Consider the following 16,473-nt stretch of genomic DNA (forward strand, 5'->3'; position numbering starts at 1 on the left):
TAGTGTCTTCCAACAGGGGTATCCCAAGGAAAGGAGATTGCCGAGTCAGCTGCAGGCAGAATGGCTGCACTTGTGCTGTGGACAACTGCATCAATACCTCCAAAGGGCGATGGCAGTTGTGAAAGCATCCCAATCAGCTTTGGAGAGAGCCCATCTGGGTGGACGCTCATGCGAGTGATGCTCAGGGAAGTTCTAAACAATCAGAAAAAGATCATTATCACACAGATCATGGACTCTCCAATGGATGGATGGGAGAAGACTTGGGCTGCAAATGGAAATGTCAACACAAAGGGTTGCAGGCACTGAAGTCATCCAATATTAGGCAGGGTGCGGGAAACTGAGGAAACAGTACACATAACACATTCTGGGACACTTCATCGTTGGGGAGGGAGATACATATGGCAGATGGTAAATTCCATAGATGTCTTGATATGAACAGCCATGGCCTCCAGAGTCATGTTTAGTGGCATATGCCTGTTGTAGAGAGTCCAGAACATACGTGCAAACACCACCTGATGCTCTTTCATAGCCAGTGCGATTCTTAAAATAGGCCCGATATCCAGGGAGGGTAGGGGTCCGCATTGCTGGGAAACAAGTTTTCTGGAGGACAATGAAAAAAAATGGGGGAAGCACACAAAAGATATCATAGCTGAGCCAGGTGGTAGAAAAAACTGCTACGGTTCCACTGGAGGGTCATGCCATCAGTATCCTGTAGGGGCGTGAAAGAACCAAGGAGATAGATGATGCCTCACTGTTGCCTGGTGCCACTCACTTAGAAGATAAACCATCAATACACATCTGTTCAGAATCAGGGTGTGTGGTGGGAGGGTGGGAGGACGCCTGCAGCCTTATGGGCTACCAAAAACACTGCTCTGGATACAAAGGCAGAACAAACAGTCTGGCAGCACAGAGGCCATCAGAATCTCCCTCTCCTTGGAGGACTTCTTCTTGTCCTTAGATGATTTAGACATCTGTGAAGGAATGCCTGCCTCAGATTCTGGGGCAGAGGAGGGATGTGAAGTCCAAGGAGCTGCAACCTATAGCTCCTTCAGCCACCAGCTGGCATCTGCTTGCAGGTCAGCAGAGACTTGGGAAGGGAATGTTCTAAGGGATTATTTTCTGGTAAGGGGTGCCAGAGGAGAACATGCTTCTCCAGTTGGTTGTTGGGGACTGACGTTCCTGGCAGACAGGGAGTCGATGTTCCAAAAAGAGGGCTACAGGGGAAAGCAGAAGGAGGACGACTTGAAACACCATCAGGAGAGCTGGCGTACTCAGCCGGCCCCGAGGGCTAGATGTAGAAGACATGGAGGGCAATGGCATAGTCACTAAAAAGGATGTCATCGTTGTGAGGATGAAAAATGTCATTGCCATATGCATGGGATTGGCCACATGATATGTGCGATAGTCAAGGCTCTTGTATTCTGGAATTTTCTTTTCACACTGGAAAACAGTGCAGTCTGGTGAATAGAGGGAATGGTGTTCCCACAGTTGACACAGATGAAGAAAGGAGCAGTGGAGCATTCATGTGCAACTAAATAACCACAATGCCTACATAGGGCCATCATTGCAATGCGAAGACATGTGTCCAAATCGTATGCCTTTGTAGCACCACCATGGGAGGAGTATATGGCTTGCCCTTCTCAGTTAACGAGTCACCTTCAAAGGCCAAGACGAAAGCTCGAGTATTCACTCTGTTGTCTTTAGGCTGTCGATGGAAACAATGCATAAAATGCACCACTCATCGATACCAATTAGCACCAACTCGTCATCAGCCTGTAAAAAGAGGTCTTCATGGAAAATGATACCCTGTACCAAATTCAAACTTTTATGTGGGAATTTATACTGACAGGAATATCACCCACTTCGTCGACGGTGAGAGCTGTGCTCGTGACTGAGCAGGTCAGACTGTTTTAAACAGAACGGAGCCATTTTTCACTTTTTAAATCACTGCAACTTCCCCAAACCTCGAGATTTTCAACAAATAATGACATTGTAGTAAAATAAGAATCCCTGTCCTACCAAGAAAATATCACATTTGGGGAGAGGGGAGGGAGGAGGGGGGGGGGGGGGGGAAGAATATTTCTTGCCTTATCTCTGAGCCATATGTTCCTCCAATGGCATAGGCAAGGAAGGGGACATTTTGGGATCACACCTATCTGCACTGTAATTTAGGAGATTCAGAAGAGACTGCCACCAGCAGAAGAAAGTTTAATTCACTTTATGTGTGAATCTTCTGCCTGGCATCACCGACTCTTGAACAGGGGCTCTCCCTAAGGCCACCATCCAATCACGGCAACAGTTACCTGGTCAGTAAACCATTGGTTGGAGTTCCCGTGCCCCAGCCATGATTGGCAGCCACTCCTTGGCTTGCGTACGGAGTTTCCAGCTAAGGCACCAACAGTGTGGTCTCTGCGTGGTCAGGGCACTACCATGATGCAGGTACCCAACAACTCTCACCCCTGCCCCCATAATGGAATGGCTACCGTGCTGGTTTTTGGGCATAGTACCACTGCAACAAAGAAGGATGAAAAGGTAAAGAAGCACAAAGGTGGAATATATGTTGCACTGGTTGACCTTCCCTGCACAATCCACACTTCTGTAAAATTTAGAAAAGAAGTGGCAAGTCAGAGTCAACTAAGACACTGTCTAACTAATTATCAAAAGTTGCAGAAGGCCATAAGGTAGGAAAATGAGTGTCCAAAACACAAACCAGATCCAAGTACAATCAGCACCAAGAAGACCATCCAAAAGAGAGGCAGAGAGGGAAAAAAGAATAGCAGGATGACAGACTTGCAGCACGGAAAGAGATTCACGATTTCTCGTCAGAGAGGACACAGTTCATAGTAATTGTCAGAAAGTCATCAAGTAAAACAGAAGTGATTTCTGGCATTCCCCAAGGTAATGTTATAGGCCATCTGCTGTTCCTTATCTATATAAACAATTTGGGAGACAATCTGAGCAGTCGGCTTAGGTTGTTTACAGATGACGCTGCCATTTATCGACTAGTAAAGTCATCAGAAGATCAAAACAAATTAGAAAACAACTTAGAAAAAATATCTGTGTGGTGCGAAAACTGGCAGTTAACCCTAAATAATGAAAAATGTGATGTCATCCACATGAGTGCTAAAAGGAATCTGTTAAACTTCATTTACATGATAAATCAGTCACATCTAAATTATTATATTCAACTAAATATCTATGAATGACAATTGTGAACAACTTAAATTGGAAGAAACTCATAGATGATGTTGTGGGGAAGGCTAACAAAAGACTGCGTTTCATTGGCAGGGCACTTAGAAAATGTAACAGATCTACTAAGGAGACTGTTTATACTACACTTGTCTGTCCTCTTTTAGAATACTGCTGCGCGCTGTGGGATCCTTACCAGACAGGATTAACAGAGTACATCAAAAAGTTAAAAGAAGGGCAGCACGTTTTATATTGTCGCGAAACACAGGGGAGAGTGTCACTGAAATGATACAGGATTTGGGATGCACATCATTAAAACAAAAGCTTTTTCGTTGTGGAGGAATCTTCTCATGAAATTACATTCACCAACTTTCTCCTCCAAATGTGAAAATATTTTGTTGACGCTGACCTACATAGGAAGAAATGATCACCATGATAAAGTAAGGGAAATCGGACCTTGTAAGGAGAGATATAAGTATTCATTCTTTCCGTGTGCGACACGGGATTGGAATAATAGAGAATTGTGAAGGTGGCTCGATGAACCCTCTGCCAGGCACTTAAATGTGATTTGCAGAGTATCCATGTAGATGAAGTGCTGCAAGGGCTGGGGCACAGTGGTGACCAAGCACATGCTCAAATTAAGGAAGGGTGGGGAAGGACATCAGCCACGCCACGAGAAATCATAGAAAACCCAAACCTGAAACAGAGAATGGGTATTGAACTGATGTTGTCCCAAATGCAAGCCCAGTGTGCTTAAACAGTGTGCCACGTCACTCGTTGCAGACAATGAACAGAATGAAAGGTTATATGGTGAGGCAAAGATAATTATTCTGATAACTAAGCAAGACAAAAAAGGAATTGTAATGGGTGGTGGAGTTCAATAGTAGGAACAGCAGGAAGAACTAGGAGTACATGAAATGTGGAAGGCAGAATTAATTCTGCAACGGCTATAATTTAATCACTGCACTTGACTTAAAAACCATGAAATAAGACTATATGGGAAAAAGACCTGGGGCACTGGGTTATTTCAGACTTAATATGTACTGGAAAGACAGAGATTTCAAATTGTGGGATGTTTCCAGGGACAGATGTAGACTCTGGCCACAATTTATTGGTTGTGATCTTAAGATTAAATATGAAGAAATTGCAAAAAGGTATAAATTAAAAGTGATGGGACCTGGACAAGTGTTTCAGACAGAGTATTAGGCAACTTTGGACTGGGGAAAGGAATATGATGGAAAACAAATGGATAGCTTTGAGAGATGGCATAGTGAATGTAGCAGAGGATCACATAGGCCAAGTCTTAGTACAAATTCTTGGATAACACACAAGATACTGAATTTAATTGACAAAAGGAAAAAATAGCAAAGTGCAATGAAGGAAGGAAGTAAAAGAGAATACATATGTATAAAAACATGACACTGGCAGGAAATGCAAGATGATTAAGCAGGAATGGCCAGAGAATAAATGCAAGGCTGCACAATCATGCATGACTACGAGAAAGATAGAAAACTTACGAGACCTTTGGTGGTAAAAGAAGCAGCTGTCTGAATATCGAGAGCTCAGGCAGCAAGCCACTGCTAAGCAAAGAAGAGAAAGCCATAAGGTGGAACAATTATATAGAAGGTCTGTATACGGGAAAAAAACTTGAGAACAATATTATAGAAAGAGGAGATGAAGTAGGTGAAGATGAGATGTACTGCAAGAATTATTTGACAGACAACTTTAAAAGACATAAGTGGAAAAAAAGAGCCTGGAATAGACAACATTCCCTCAGAATTAGTGAGATCCTTCGAAGACCCAGTCATCACAAAAAAATTCCACCTGGTGTGCAATACATATGACACAAGGAAAATACTTTTAAGGTTCAAGAATTTCAATTATACAGAAGGCAGGTGCTGACAGGTGTGAATACCAGTGAATCACCAATTTAATACATCACTGTTGTAGAATACTGACATGAATTATTTGCAGGACGTTGGACAAACTGGCAGTGGAGATATGAGCCAAAGATAAAATGGTCAACAAGGATCGGCTTCCAACTTAGCACTGCGCGGAACACAACAATAGCAAGAATACGATGAGAGTGCACCGACGGAGGCGGGGCGGTGGCAGCTGATGGAATAAACAGGCCACACTGAGACGAGACACCATGACCCATCCCCCGCGACCCCTCTCAACCATGCACCGCCGCGCTGATTCCAATCACACCTTATCGGTCCAACCGGTGCTGAGGACGCAGAAGAGCCTGTGGTCCAGCGGCTATAAAGACCTGGACAAGACATGAATCCAACACTTCGCCTGAAGATGGCAAGTAAGAAACTTGCTGAAACATTGCCAGAGAATGACACATTGACTCGGCTGTTGACCCAAGAAGATTTTATGAGGGAAAAGTCTTCATTGGCAAAACTAATACACTGTCAGAAGTACAGATTGTATATAACAGTGGCCTAATAACAAAACCTGTCAAAGATGTGGTACAATTAATGAGTTTCCTGCATGCACATATGCTGTCTTTTCACACAGGAGGATACAGAATAAATAAATAAATCTGCATTTCTTAAATAGTAAAAAAATGGAAGCATGGTCATAAGCTACGAGATACCAGGAAATACAATGAATGTAACTTTGCTTCCACCTAACACCCATTGAATAGTATTTGGCAGAATGCGCCACTATCAATCCAAATTTACTTTTTTCTAACTCAAAACTAAGAAATCAAGATACTGATGCAGTATATGAAACCACTTGTGTATTAACACCCCAAATAATTAAAATCTTCTCAATAAATCAACTTAAGTTTCTACATTTTGAATAAAAATAATTACATAATAAATAAAAGAACTTTGTGAATTCCATCTAACTATTAGTCATAAAACACTAAATAAGGAAGTTGATCACACAGGACAGTTGTTACCTAACTAACCTTTCAGTCCTGCTTTAATTATGCACTCAAGAATTTTACCTGTGCAGGACAAGACAATTGGTCTGTACAACAATGCAGCAGACGTTTTTCCTCATTTTTAAAACTGCATTTCCTATCATAATCAATGTCCCAATAAACAAACTTTGTCAAGTACTGTAAATATCATCCACAAGAAATTGTTCGATAACATTTTAAGTATTGAATAGTGTATTTTGTCTAGTGTAGGTGGTGAATCATGGGTGACCATGAGTGTTCTTGATAGCCTTCATAAGTTCTGTTAAGGTAAATTCCTGAGTTATTTACATGTCAGAGAGAATATATATCATAACCCAGTCAGCATCAGTGATGAATGGGTGTTATAGAGAATGGTATATGTAAATTATGGCATGTTCCAAGGTACAATCTTTTTTTAATGTATTATTATTTTCTTTTTATTTTAATAAGTGTCTGCCACTTCAAAGCATGCATATATAAAAAACAAATCATAGCACAGAAAAAAATTTAAAAATTCTTCTGAGGTGATCATCTATCCTGCGAGGTCTCCTTTCTTGTTTAAATAGATGGAATTCACTTCGTTGTAAAACAAAACAGACTTAAATCATCACATACAAATGTATCAAACTTAGCTGGGTTATCACACAGCTCTTCTACTATCACATGTCTGAAACTATCACTTGTCCATTTTCCATGTTTCAGTATGTCATAAAATGGTCAGCGTAAATGAAAAATGAGTATGTTCTTGTACACAGACTAGCCACTACTTTATTAACATAAGTATGTCATAGGAAATGTTCAAACTAACCACCATTTTCACACTGGCATAGCACTGTAAAAATAACTGCAACTCCTAGTTGCTATACTGAAATTCCTTCATTTGATGCTGTCTTTTTGCTCTACACTTTTGGTCAAATGGTTTTTCCAAACCTTGAAAAAATAAACAAATCAAGAAATTATTGCCCAGCTATTTTTAAACAGAATTCACTACTAGCACATGTGTTAATGACAGACAAATCTCCAATGTACACAAACACGAAATATCTGTCTCCACTGCAACACATACTTTACTTTACTTTACTTTACTTTTTTGAATCTAGAGGTCAAAGTTTTTCAGCCCCAAACTGGGCTGAGTTCAATGTTTCTTTGCTTCCTTGTCATAATTCACTGAGTGTACATTTACTGGACAGTTAGTACAGGTCAGGAGATGTTTCATATCCAGATATTCGTGACAATCACATCTGTTGTCATGTTTATCAATAAGGTCCCAATTGATCAGGTTTGCCTTCACTGGCATTACGTCCACTCTGATGCAGCTCACGCCCCTCTAAATCTTCCATTTCAAGTCCTCACTGCCGGGTATCTCCTGTAGTGAAGTAATCTACATTGTGTGTTTCAGTTTATGCACCAGCAACGTTTTATAATTAATATATCAACTCTGAATGTGTGATTTACTCAGAACACTTTTCCAGACTTAGTAAAGGATGTGACCTTGAAAACATGAGGAAGCATGTGTTTTATGCTTGGTGCGTGTCCAGAGACCAAAATGTATTTCTTAGTATTATTATCTGTCAGGGGCCCTAAAAAAGGCAGTTTACATAGAGTCGCATCATCAAAGTTTCATGAAAGAATGCAAAATCATTCAATATTGACTAGTGGATTGTGAAAAAAATGTTCTTTCATTGGTAACTCTAAAATGAAGGACTTTTTAAAAATGTGTTTGTATGGGCTTATTTCATTGTTTTTTTTCTTTTGGGGTTTTACTCCCTAATGATAGTTCAAATAATTCTAACACCCTTCACGACAATAAATTGCTAATCACTGTATCGAGGAGACAGGACTGTACAAAAGGCTGATAAGCAACTGAGCTTCAAGACAAAATTTTTTGTCAAATAGCTTACAAACAAACTGTTTTAACCCAAGAACACTGTAATTCATCACTCAAACAGTACACACACATGAAGCCAAGGTACAGCAGGCAGGCTGTGCACAGAACTGTTGTCATATTAGCAGGCTGCATGGAATCAACCTCACACTTCATGCGTGAACTACGAAATGGTGCACACACAAAATTGGTAGTTACAGCAGTGAGGGTGTTGGGAAAGAATGAACACATGGGGGAAACAGATACATATAGATGAAGTGGCTGTCATCTACAGATGAAGACGGAATAAGGAATCCCATCAAACAATATACAGGAGATAGAAATGTAGTAGACGTTTGACACTGTCGTCAGGGTCAAACTGGTGAAATTAGTTGGGAATGGGAGTTGAATTAGCAACACATGAAGGACAGTAACTAGCAGACACAAGAATGGAAATGAACAGGAGATGAAAGAGGGAGGAGGAAGTGGGTTGCAGAAATGAACTGTTAATAATAAATCAGAGAAGCTATGATTAATTAAAGGAATTAAAATATCATGCTTCAAGAAAAGGCTTCTTATTGCCTCCTCAATTCTGTGACTCAATTTATCCTAATATGGAGAATTAGAAGTATCTAAACTAAGATTAGGCAGTAAAAGCCTCAAACAAAAACAAGGAAATAAGCCCAAATAAAAATTTTCAAAAACCTCTTGCATTTTTGAGTTATCAATAGGAAACATTTTTTCACGTTCCACAAGACAGATGTGAGACCTGATATTACAAACTGCACACTAACATTTTACAAAAAAGTTACTAAAACACCACAAAATTTTCAGGATTACTAATGCAAAATTAAAACATGAGGAGGGTGGGGGAACACTCAAAAGGAAATGGGGAATTCTATCATGCAATAGAATAACTTACACGGAATAGAACTGACAGGACAGAAAAAAAATTAAACATACTATTGTGTATAGTTCACCTAGTGGCAGTTTGGATGTCTTCTTCAGTAAATCAACAGAAGCCCTGGAAATGACCTATGACTTAAGGATAATGTTTTTGTATGTGTCCATATGAATACTGACAAGTATCAACAACGAATTTAGAAACACATTCCTGAACATTTTGCTTAGGTTTGGTACTCTATTATTGGTCAATACTGAAAAAAGACTAACCCAAACCACAGCATCAACATTACATCATGTAATAACTGATACTGATAAAATCAAGTATGACATAATCGTAAAAGATCCAGAGCTTTCTGTCCATTTCTGCCAAGTAAAATCTTTATTCAAGAACAGAAAAATATCACAGGAAGCAGGAGTAGAAAAGGTTTTTCCCCCCAGATCAAGAATATATGACTTTGTAAAGCAACTAATTACCAGAAACAGGAGGAAATGTAGAGGCTATGTACTGTAAATTTTCATCGGTGGTTACACTAAACTCTGAGGAAACATTTAGGCTATAGAAGTGTTATGTTCCACTGGGTGTACCAACAGTCATAAATGGATCACCTTAGCTTGCTAAAAAGAAATCAAAGTAGCCCAGCGTTTATAGATTGCCACAAAAGAATACACAGGAAAATGTTGCTAGCAGCAAAGCAAGCCATGAATAACATTATCATATGCAATTTGGCCAATGAAATCAAAGCAATTTGGACAGTTGTAAGAAAGGAAGAAGGGAAAAAGAAATCAGAGGGGCATAAATTCTAAATAAGAGATATATGTGTTTTAGTCTGTAACCTAAGAAAATGGGTCAATTTGATAAACAGCCACTTGCAATGAAACTGCAGCAAAACATTCCAGAATCTTACACGCTGCATACCAGAAGATACTTAAAACTCCATGGTGTTATTACCCCCATAGTTCACAGGCTAAAAAATTAAATATCCTAAGGCTCAGATGAAGTTCCAATGTTTGAGCTCATGAAATTCACACATAGTATAACCGGGCCTCTAACAGACACTATAAATGGAATCATTCAGTTCAGGTACCTTCCATGAATACTTAAAAGCAAAGCCAGAGTGTAACCAGTACACAAAAAGGGTGATCATACACAACTACAGAGTGGTAGTACTATAATTTTCTTTTCTGAAGATAGTATAAATGATCATGAAAGATATAGACCTTAATAAATAAAAGTTGCTAATAAAATCAAAATCCAGATATGTCCAACACATTTGACATGGTATATCATAAAACAGTCTTCCACAAACTAGAGGTGCTAGGGTGTAGTAAATGGGTGGTTTCAGTAATAACTGTTACAAAGAGTGCACAAAGTAGAAATTACACAGACCAATAGACAAATCAATGGCAAAGAGAAACAGTCACCAGATGTTAAACATACCAACATAGAAGTCCCATGGGGGGGGGGGGGGGGCAGTCCTCTTTTGGATATATGTTAATGACTTCCCAGAAAGTGTCATGCAGGGAGGCAAAATTCTGTTTGTCAATGACAGTAATAACACAATAATCACAAATAAAGACACTAGAGCTACTGCCATTCAAAGCTGAAGACATGCTAATAGATGTACACAAATGTTCCGAGGAAAATAAAGTAACTTAACATAAAGAAGACGAACATTATGAATTGCTACACAAACAAAAAGAATAACATTATTAAATTAAATTTGAATGGTGACCTAGTAAGCTTGTAACTAACACAAAATTTAGAGATAAACTGAAGTGGGGAGCACAAACAAAAAACGCAGTAAAAAGAATTTCATCTGGATGCAGGGTACTATCTAGCATCAGTGTGCAATAGTAATTGCCTCAATGTGACCTATAATGCCGAAGTTCACTCAGTTACTACACACAGCATAATTTTCTGGTGTTCAAACAGACAGAACTTAGAAAAATTTTCAAATTGCAAAAGTGCTCTTAAAATAATAACAGAAAAGAATAAGCAGGCTTACTCCCTAAAATTATTTAAAGAGCCAGGAATCTTGACTGACCCCTGTGAATATATTTTCCAAATAATACTTTATATCAGTACAAATATACATCACTACCCCATAAACAACTCTAAATACAAACACAACACATAAGCCAGTGAATGCCTGTACCTAGTGAGAAAACACAGACTGAGAATGCAAAACAGAGTTTAAAACCATGCAACAAATTATCTAAGACATTAAAGAAATATCTGAAATGGACAGATTCATAAACCACTGAAGCTTAATTCCTCAAAAAAAATTGTTAAACAGTTTAATGATTATTTAAATGTAGTGTAACAAAGGTATCAATTAGCACCAATATGCAAAATTAATGTAGTGACAACTTTTTTAGTTCGTTACATGCATACATTAATCCTTGTTCCATAGATCATGAATATATTATGCAACATTACTATTGCTTTCTTAATTTCTGTATTCAGTTATTAATATTGTTTATTGTTTTATATATTAAGTATCCTAGTCACTTATGTATGTATAAATGTATTTAAGGCTACTTAATATATGTAGGGCCTAAGCATCAGAAAAAATATATATCACATACATGATCAATGGCTGAAAAACAAATATGAGTGACTAGATAAAACAACCAAAGAATATCTAATGGCAAGTACATAGCAAACACTTTTTAAAATAATTTTCTTGACACTGTTGCACTTACTTCAGCTAAAGAAACAAATTATTAGGCACAAAAAGCAGTACCCCATGCTTTCTTGGTTTTGCTGCAATCCAACAATTTTGTGGGAAATCAAGAACAAGATCATATCTAAGAAACAAAAACGTGCACAACGCTTAAAGCAAGGCACTGACATTAAAAAACTGTTTCCTCGTGTGGGTGTTATACTAAATCACACTTTGAATCACTTTTACAAGGTGTTTTTTCCAGGAAGATTTAAGTGGCCTACGTAATTAGCACCATTTACAACATAGCGGTAAATGACAGCTGTTAATAATGAGATATAACATAATCACAATGTATAAAAATGTATAGAAATTGTAGAATATAGAATAGACTTTGATCAAAATTTTTTGCAGTCAAAAATGATTTTATATTTTGCAAGTTTTAAACAATTATTAATGACTAATAGTAATTTAGTGTGTCTCACTGGCCTGGTGCAAGTCAGTCAGTCCATATCACGACAAGGTAATACAATGAATATTGACTGATCATCGTTGAGAAAATATATTCTATATCAATGATAATTTGGTTTCTAGAGCAGCCTTCTTACTGAGAATACCATCTTCCACCCATTCAAATATTCACAGCACATTATACATTCAAATAATTTTTTATATGATCTAGCACATTTGACTACACAAATCCAGTACAGAAACAGGTGAATTCTAACAGTCATAAAATTATTTTGAGTTGCAGGCAAAAAATATTAACAGAAAACTTTCTTTTCTATAGATAAATTAGACCACAGGGGGTGGGGGGATTATAAAGTTTTCATAGAAAACTAGGACCTGTGTTCTTTCATATCCACATTTTTATCCAATTTTCAGTGCACAGGATTTTTAAATGTAACTATACTTACTCTGCAGCTTGACATTTTTGAGGAATTTAGAATTAAAAACAGCCAGAAAAAGCACTGGAAATCACCGAGACTGGCTGGATCGTATGTCTGTCGCACTGTGTGATTTAGGTATCATGTAAACAGGTCTTAACCAGAAGCAATCAGATACCGACCATGCAACGAATTCTAAGGCATACAGAAATCACTACTTCAGTTCTGTTTGAAACTTACTTTAATTTTCACTGCCTGTTGTCTTAATTGATCCTCATTAGACAACTTTCAGTACATCACAACAATGTTATACATTAATAAATGTAGCTATCACTATTCAGTAAAATATTACATGGCCCTGAAACTGTTTTGATGTATGGAGAAGCACTTCATGAGGTCCCAGATGCATGTCATTTGAAGATCTCAGATGAAGCAACTGTTAGAGAAAATCATAATATCTGACCTCTACACAACACCCGAGATTTGTATTTACTTACAATATTAACTGCTGTGGCAACACAAATATGAAGTACCTGAATAAATTGCTTCATGGTGTGAACAAGAGGATGATGCATCCGTCAAGCCACATGTGAACATCCCTAACTCACAGTTAGCTTTCTGTTCTCTGCATTCGAATATTCTACAGAACTGGTTCACTGAACAGCTCAATGGCAAGATTTTTTATTGTATTACGAGGAGCATTCTAAGTGATATCTGATGCCACATCCTCAACTATATAATTCAGGTTGCAGCCCAAATTGTTGCTTGACCCATAAATCATTACATACCACATATCTGTCAATCTCTGACATCACGGACATGGCAGCAAACACACACATCTTTATTGCTTTAAATCACACGTGACATGGTGGAGACATGCAATCAGTTTAGACGACAATGCAGCTATTAAACTTCCACTGTTTTCTTAGTCACATCCTGTGTACCTTCAGCTTTGTAGCACATGGAGTGTACAGTTAGAATGCTTCTGACCTTGCAGTGTTGTCCATATATATGAACCCACATTCTCCAACGCAATCCACTTATTTCTACACTTTCCACCAGGCTGAAAGCCTATCAGTACCTATCTATCACTCCCTTGCGAAGGTTGAATAGTATTCTGCTTTCTAATCAAGCACTAAAGTCATCTGTAGCTGTATTCGCACTCATGGCATCACAAAATTTACCAGCAAGTCACTGACCCACAGAATCTCGACTTTTTGTTAAATACTTGTTTGCAGTGATCTCAAAATTTTCCATTATCGGTTATTCTTATATATATATATATATATATATATATATATATATATATATATATATATATATATATATATATATATATATATATATATATATATATATATATATATATATATATATATATATATATATATATATATATATATATAAAACAGTAACTGCACTGTACCGTGTTGAATCATTCTGCTTGAGATATTTTATTAACAAGGGTCAGTGAATCAAGATTTCTGAGGCGCCTTTTCGTTGCTAAAATATTACTTAAGCACTGTGAGGGCTCCAGTAGCGTTTGCTATACTAAACACAACGGTGTCTTCTTTATGGTTAGTTTGATTAGTGGAAATTATTGAAGAGCTGTCAAGTACAAGTACTAAAAATGTTTTTCATAAAAAGTGTACTGTTACGGGCTGTGATGGTTGACGGTTGTGGTTATGACTGTTGATAAATATTAATTTATTGAAATAGCCCTTCTTAGGCAGGAAAAGTTGGCAACGATGACCAAGGGATGCAGATAATTTACAAACTACGTTATATGTCTCGTTATATAGCAACAAATCATACCAAGCACGAGTTACCTGTAATGCTTCATAAAGTAAAAATATGTTTCAACAGCAGCATCACTGTATTTACTGATTTGCCGCCTTTGTGGTTTTCTACATCTACATCTACATGGATACTCTGCAAATCACATTTAAGTGCCTGGCAGAGGGTTCATCGAACCACCTTCACAATTCTGTATTATTCCAATCTCGTATAGCGCAGAAAGAATGAACACCTATATCTTGTCGTTCGAGCTCTGGTTTCCCTTATTTTATCGTGGTGATCATTCAGCCCTATGTAGGTCGGTGTCGACAAAATATTTTCGCATTCGGAGGAGAAAGTTGGTGATTGGAATTTCGTGAGAAGATTCCGTCCCAACGAAAAACGCCTTTCTTTTAATGATTTCCAGCCCAAATCCTGTATCATTTCTGTGACACTCTCTCCCATATTTCGAGAAAATACGAAAAAAAAATAATACGAAAAAAAAATTTGTATAAAAACCACAAAGGCGGCAATTCAGTAAATACAGATAACGATACGACGTAAACTACTTCGCCATTGAGTATGTACACTTATACTCTACGAAGTAGTGATGGGGAGCTCGTGAATGAGTCGTTCAAATGAACGCTTCACTTCAGTGAAGTGTGAACTAACCACTCAATTTCAATGAACTGATACTTCAAACTCTTCACAGATAGCACACTCCACACATTTTTCTAGTTCACTCACTCTCTTCCCCTCTCCTTCTCCCACTACATCGGCGCTACGTCATTCATCCTCCCTTCACTTCAGTCCTCCCTCTGCTGCCAGTCGACGAATCGCGCGGTGTTTGTGGGGAACGATAGGTTTATTAGGGGTTGGGGAGGTGAGGGGCGAGGGGAAGGCAGCGTCAGCTGCTACGTGCAGTGCTGACATTACTCGTGACTATTTGTGCAGTTATACTTCGCGTCTACGGGTAGCCTACCGTTGGCAGCCCTTGCAGACAAATGAATATTAAAGATATAAACGAAGATGCTGGCTGTGTGAGCACGCACACCCAACATGAAAATAAAAGGTTTGTTAATAACACTGAAAGAGGGATTTTACCTGAAATCGTACCAATGACTACAGGTGACAGTTTACGTTTTGAAGGAGGGTTATTATTCTCAACAAAAATAAAATCTACAGGACAACTTCTGAATAATTTCTTAACGTAGGTATATAGACTGTGACAGTGGTAAACATACTCATTCTATTTTGGATTAAATTTTACAAGGAACATAAAATTGGACTGCATTTCGTTGGTAGCCCTATTTTTCAGTTCATGAATACAACAAATAATATTTCACTTGGCAGATAAAGACTTTTTTGGACGCTTCATGAGAAAATTTCTAGCAAGATTAAATGTAATACTTTCTTTATATGTGACAGGCTTCTCTGTTTACCTTTCCTTTGTCCCCTTCGACTATGCTCTATTTAAGTTTACTCAGACGCTGTAAGAGCGTAAAACGTTGCGTGCACGTTACTGCATAGTTCGGCCATCTGTTGGTAAAATTATGAAGTATTACGAAGCTTCATTGTGCGAGCGAGGCGAAGCGAGCGTAGCCGCGGCTGAGCGGCGAACAGGGCAACTTCGACAGGCTTCCGTACTTCACGAATGAACTACTTCATTTGAACGCTTCACGGCAAAGAGTGAAATGAATGAAGTAGTTCAGTGGAATGAACGAGTTCGACCCATCTCTACTACGAAGTTCAGTACTGTCACTGCCTACCTATAGTCTACCACAACCAATCAAATAATGCAATTTTGTGTACGTTCCTATGGCAACGTCTCAGTGCTGCCACAATCTGCGTGTTTAATGTGGTGTCGCCCTTTGAGCTTCAAGGCTAGTAGGATTTAAGTTTATTATTAAAAATATATCAATTACGTATCCAGTACAGTGTATTATGTCAATCATAGAAGAAAAACGGTAAACCAGTGTTGTGTTTCGATAAGTCTCCGCACATTAAATAAATGGATTGAAATTTTATACAATAAAGTCCTATTGACCCATTCTATTCTTCCAGCTGTTACAATACACACCATGATGCCCCTTTGCTCGTGCGCAATTGCAGACGCTGAGGAACAAAAATACATGCGCAATAAGTGGAAGAATGCACTGAAATTTGTTGTGGGGCATATCGTAAAATAAATATTAATAATATGTTTCATAAACCTTTCCTGGCGCAATAGTCTCACATAGGGTCCTAGCGCTCACGAAGGATTTT

The 16,473-nt window shown here is 38.3% G+C and overlaps 1 long non-coding RNA gene across 1 annotated transcript in view; it reads right to left on the bottom strand.

Moving 5' to 3' along the window:
• Positions 1–14,791, bottom strand: part of LOC126176983 (uncharacterized) — a 95,681-nt gene extending 80,890 nt beyond the window's left edge. The window contains exon 1 of the long non-coding RNA XR_007535732.1: positions 14,262–14,791. This is a non-coding gene — a long non-coding RNA (uncharacterized LOC126176983). The remainder of the gene's footprint in view (positions 1–14,261) is intronic.
• Positions 14,792–16,473: the final 1,682 nt, after the last annotated feature.

The sequence above is a fragment of the Schistocerca cancellata genome, chromosome 3 (genome assembly GCF_023864275.1).
Source record: "Schistocerca cancellata isolate TAMUIC-IGC-003103 chromosome 3, iqSchCanc2.1, whole genome shotgun sequence".
Classification (NCBI taxonomy): Eukaryota; Metazoa; Arthropoda; class Insecta; order Orthoptera; family Acrididae; genus Schistocerca; species Schistocerca cancellata.